This window comes from Sphaerodactylus townsendi, linkage group LG02, assembly GCF_021028975.2.
Source record: "Sphaerodactylus townsendi isolate TG3544 linkage group LG02, MPM_Stown_v2.3, whole genome shotgun sequence".
Taxonomy (NCBI): domain Eukaryota; kingdom Metazoa; phylum Chordata; class Lepidosauria; order Squamata; family Sphaerodactylidae; genus Sphaerodactylus; species Sphaerodactylus townsendi.
The window spans coordinates 20,742,245-20,748,167 of NC_059426.1; the positions used below are offsets into that span (position 1 = coordinate 20,742,245).

The window sequence follows — 5,923 nt, forward strand, 5'->3', positions numbered from 1 at the left end:
ACTAAATTTTAAACAAAATGGTTTACTTCCTTTAACATATGACAATTACCAAACATTAACATTTAACTTAACACTCCAAGATCCTGTTCAAGTTAAATTCCAAGTCCTTCTAATTACAGTCTGATAATGCCAAGTCCATTCTTCCTGCTGGTGGTTGGCTCATGAAGACTCCAGAGGCTTGGAGAACTGGATTCAAGATTATGAAGGTCCCCCAAAGAACTCTCACCATATACACGCACAAAACCCCCTAAACAAGATGTTAAGGGCTTATAAAAATCAAGTTGCTTCCTCCAACTTCATGAGCTCTGCTGCTTTCGGTCTCCACCCCTTTCTAGGTTATCCCATTCTGAACATAGGGGTTACACTTGAGAGGAAAATCAGAAGTTAATTTCTCCCAGTTCTGTGCAGAAACCTGGTTTATCCTAGCAATACTCATACTGTGTTCTAGTCTAAAAACTATTGAATAAGGTAATCTACATTTTTAAAAAAGAATTAAACCCTCAAAGATACACAAACCACACTGGTGTATATGTCAAAGCTATTAAAATAAAAATAAATGAGTACACATTACATTCCTACTGTACCTAAATTAAATCTAAGAGCAAATCCACTTTTTCTTACCCAATTTGTGCCGAAATTTGCACACTAGCTTTAGATCTGAGAGGCTCATATGTCGCATAGTGCTGGAAGTTTAATAGAATGCCTATATGAAAAACCATGTTTCTGATTAATTATCTATTCCATGGTCCTGCGATCATACAAATGATATCTTAGCAAACAGCAAAGGCTTAGTATGGGTTGCCAGTTACAGTGCTAGTGTTCTGTTTCCTGGGATTTATACTGCTAGACAAAAGAAGAGGCAAGACAACCTTTAATGACATAATTAAAGTTGTTACATAAGATATAATGTAAACACCTCACTATCAATTAAAAGGTCTAGAATGTGATATTGGGCAAGATTACATTTAGCTCCAGAGTAGTTCTATTGGTGCCCTACTAAAAAGAACTTTCACTCAGAATTGGGGCTTTGCTGTGTGCCCCAGGTATCAGGCAGAAGAATGCTCTCATTATTATTATTATTATTATTATTATTATTATTATTATTATTATTATTATTATTATTATTATTATTATTATTATTATTATTATTATTAATTCGATTTGATAAACTGCCCTACCCCTGAAGGGCTCAGAGTTTCTGCCTAAGAATTTCACCCCCAGGATAAGAACGTTGGTTACAAGGAACTGCCCATTCAAGAGATCCTTGTTGCTCAATCTTGTGTGTGCAATTCGTGATTAACCATACTTTGTTTATGTTCAGTAAGGGTCAATATGAATTTAAAAATCGTGTCTCTGAAAGAGACACTTCCTTTTCAGTACCATCCAGTTCTGTCAAACCACTGTGATCTCCCAAGAGCGGTTTTCATTATGCTTTTTATTGCCCACGCATAAATGTTAAATCGAGATCTGCACATGTGGTGAACTGGGGGTAGTGACCAGCTCACGGCAGAGGAAGGCGACATTTGATTGGCTGTGCAATTTTAAAATTTCGTCCAGCAGCAGCTGCCAGCACAGTTGAAGGATTTTCATTGTGGTGGATGTAAACTGTGGCCTCCTGTGGCTGCCATTTTGTGGCAGTGCCCATCATGTCGTGTCAGAAATCTAAAGATGCCACAGGGACAAAAAGGTTGGGGACCTCTATTCAAACTGTTCCAGCACACTGGCCTCTGCCATCGTGCTTCTTGTTGACTCTCCAGAAATTGCGGTCTTCAGCCAGGCTTTGACTGCCTACCTGTATTGTTTGCCATGATGTTCTTGCCAGTTTTTATTTTGCCCAAGATTAGCCCAACAGCTTTGTTTGAGGGAATTGTGGCTCATGTTTTGTTTATTTTTAAACTGTGGTAATATGAGGGGGGGGGGTTATTTAAAAAATACTGGTGTATATGGGAGAGAATGGTGGGTTGAGAATCTTCTGCATAGATCTCTTAAGACTTCAGTATTGAAGTCTTGAGTTCAACTGCCTTGCACTGTTATTCAATCCTGTATTTACCCCAAGGAAAGTAGTATTTTTAATTTTTTCATTTGGTTTTATAAAAACCAGGGGGTCCACTTCATGGAGCATATTCCCCTTCACGGAGGCTTACCGGAGGGCGGGGAGAGGGGGATGGCGCCCAAAGACATCCGTCACATCCTTTCAGTCTAAGCTGACTCACAGTGTTTTGGGGATAAATTGCAGAACAGTGTAAACTGCTTTGGGTCCCCACTGTGGAGAAAGGTGGGGTATAAACAAAGTAAATAAACAGTACACATCTTAATTGTATTTAAACCAGGAAGGGCTACATTCCTAGTCTTACAAACATTAAGAAAGCTATCCTTGATTTTCTGTGCGGCAGGCTGTATCCAGTTAGGGCAGTGGTTCTCAACCTTCCTAATGCCACGACCCTTTAATACAGTTCCTCATGTTGCGGTGACCCCCAACCCTAACATTTATCCATTTTACAGATGGAGAACACTGATGCAGAGAGTCTTAGGCAACCCCTGTGAAAGGGTCGTTCGACCCCCAAAGGGGTCCCGACCCCCAGGTTGAGAACCACTGAGTTAGGGTAACAGAAATCTTCTGCACACTATGCACAACGTGAAGACTCCTGGCAGTGCAAAGTTGGAAGAGATCAGATCAGGAGTATCTTGTTTTTATCGTTAACTCAGGCTCTCAATCTGTCTAGGTCAACAATGTGAACCTAACCAGCCACAGCTCTCCAGTCTTTCAGGCAGAGAGCTTTATGGATACCTGCCTCCTAAGATAATTTTGCAGAAGCTGGCCCTTTCCATGTGCAAAGCATATGACAGTGGTCTCCAACATGGTGCCTGCCAGCCCCTCTCCTGGAACCTATCAAGTGTTTTTAGAAAGTGGGTGGGGCAGGTGGGACTTCTGATTGGCCACTGGAGAGCTGATTGGCAGCATGGGTTAAAATAACATTGTTTGGGTGGCAGTTGCTACCTGTCCAAAGACAGGGCTGCTTCCCAGCACCTGGCAGCCTGTCCCCCCCCCCGCCCGCCTTCTTGTCACAAATGCCCACCCAGGAACCCTGAAGCATTCTACAATCGGCAGCCCTCCCCTTGGACTTACCAGCAAGAGCACCAGGAAGCTGGAAGTTGCCAGGAGTTTCTGAGAACTCACAGGGAGGCCTGAACTGCACGCATCTGCAGTTTCAGGGGAAAGGGTGGCGGCAGCATAGCCCTAGCCAAGCTGAAATCAGCAGCCTTAGAGGGTAGGTGGGGACTGGCACAGCCTCAGTGAGGCTGCAATCAAGGAAGAAGGCCAGGAAATCTGAAGAGCCAGTCTCAGATTGGCAGGGCTTTAAGGACAGCTTGCCAGCCACTGGCAGGCTACGGCATGGAGCTCCTAGGTAGGAGGGAACCTCCTGAGAAGGATAAAAGGGAGGCAGGGAAAGAGGGAGGAGGGGTGTGTGGTGCATGGGCTCAAGTTTGCAGGAGTCCTGTTAAGTATGACGGAAGTAAATAGCTTATGAACAGAAACCAGAGTCGTGTCTTGTTTGATCTAGAAGGGTAGCCGAGTCCTTATTGGGCCAAGGTGGCCTACCTTGCACAGGTGGCTGGCAGAGGGGGTACTCGCACTACCACAGTGTTGGTTCTGTTCCCTCTCTCACTTCTCTATCCCAATACATTTTTTCAAAAAATCACTCTTGTCTCCTCCCCTTGGGCTTCCTGTGTGTGTATACGTGTAGTTCTACCTCCCATGGTGGCTATTTGTAGTTGTGCCCATCACCCTGTGTCAGAATCCTAGTGGTGCCCACAAGTTTGGAAAGGATGGAGAGCCCTGCATATGGTCTACCCTTGAACTGCAGCTATTCCTCTCTAATGCACCATATGAGCCTGGAAACCTCAAACGATGTTTCTATGTCAACCGCCCGAAGAATCTAATGCCTATGAGATTTAGTGGATAATTTGAGTTTTGCTGCTTCGCCACGATCTCTTACTTGTGGAGACCAACTCCTATGAGGCTGCCTTACATTGACTCAGGACCCTTTGCTCCATCAAGGTAAGTACGGACTACTCAGATTGGCCGCAGCTGTCCAGAAACTCAAGGAAACATCTTTTACATCATCCTTTTTTAACTGGAGATATCTGGGATTGAAGCTGGGACCAGCTGCATGTCAAGCAGATGCTCTGCCATTGAGCCACGGACTCTGCTTGATATTTTGCTGTGGATCAGCATGCAGAAGTAATGAGAGTTGCCAGCTCCAGCTTGAGAACTTCCTGGATACTTGGGAATAATGCTCAGGGGCAGAGAGCTCAGTAGGGAGGTTATGCTGTCATGTCTATCCTGCAGTTGTAGTTTCCTCCAGGGCAGGGTCTGCAACCTGCAACTCTCCAGATGTTCATGGAATTGTAGTCCATGAACATCTGGAGAGCCACAGGTTGCAGACCCCTGCTCCAGGGGAAGGAGCCACTAATAAGCCACTTATCTCTGTCATCTGGGGATCAGTTGTAATCCCAGGAAAACTTTAGACCCCACCTGGAGGTTGATAATGAGGTTACCAGTCTCTAAGTGGAGGCCTGGAAATTTCCTGGAAAAGTGATCGCTAGCCGAAGCGTACCAGGGGTAAATGGCGCCCAGAGACAAATTGTCTCCAGGACGCCCCCCAGGCTCTGCCCCCCCAGCTCCACCCCCTGATGCCTCCAGGCTCCACCCCCACTGCCCTCGACCCCACCCATGTCACCATGTGTGGTGCTTTCTCTGATGTGGCTCCTGCCTTGTGGAATGGCCGGCATGCAGAGGTCAGAAAAGCTCCCACTGTCCTGGCCTTCTGCAAGAAATGCAAAATTGAACTATTCAGGAAGGCTTTTTTGCTCAAATAATAAGGCTGCACAGTGCCAAACGGTTTCACAAATTGTATTGTCGAAGGCTTTCACACCCGGAATCACTTCAGTGCTGTGTGATTTCTGGGCTGTATGGCCGTGTTCTAGCATCATTCTCTCCTGACGTTTTGCCTGCATCTGTGGCTGGCATCTTCAGAGGATCTGATAGGAAAGCAAGTGGAGTATATACACCTGTAAGTAACAATGAAGATAGCAAGGTCAATAGGTGAGGGCATCTGAATAGAAGTAGCCTGGCATGTGAGTAACAATGAAGTATGTAGCATGTGAGTAACAATGAAAATAGCAAGGTCAATAGGTGAGGGCATCTGAATAAAAGTAGCCTGGCCTATTTAGATGCCCTCACCTATTGACCTTGCTATCTTCATTGTTACTCACAGGTATATATACTTCACTTGCTTTCCTTTCCGACTATGAAGATGCCAGCCACAGATGCGGGTGAAACGTCAGGAGAGAATGCTGCTAGAACACGGCCATACAGCCCAGAAACCACACAGCACCCTGGTTTCACAAATTATTGGGACTTGTGGTCTATATCTCTAGTTAATACTCGTTGTACAGGTCCTATTGTATATGTGTCAGGTGAATACTTCTGTTATGCTTCAGCTCTTTCTGGTGGTTCCAGACTGTTAAAATCCTAATGCATGGGTGACTGAGTGTCCCATGCCGTTGACTGTATTGACTCACTTTGTGTCATCTGTGAGAGAGACTACAAATAATGTCAGCAACATAAATATCCCGATGTCTGAAAGTGTACTGTGTGGGAGGATTCGAGTCCCCAGCTTTTAATGGAGGCGACCTCTGCCTCAGCGTAATAAGAAAAGAGAACGGCACAACTGCCAGAAACTGCCACTTCACACACACACGATCCCCTTTCCCCGCCTCACGTCTTATGAGGCAAAGAACCCGCCCGCCGGTTGGTAGACGGGACAGCTCCTTTCACTTCCCATTGGCTGGAGAAAACGCGTCACTCACTCCCCGCCTTCCATTCCTATTGGAAGAGGTCTGTGGTAAATCCGCCCCG

The 5,923-nt window shown here is 45.4% G+C and overlaps 1 protein-coding gene across 1 annotated transcript in view; it reads right to left on the reverse strand.

The window, feature by feature from the left end:
* LOC125426207 (aldehyde oxidase 3-like) overlaps positions 1-5,923 on the reverse strand; it is a 343,943-nt gene that overhangs the window by 136,630 nt on the left and 201,390 nt on the right. The gene's annotated exons all lie outside the window — the stretch shown is intronic.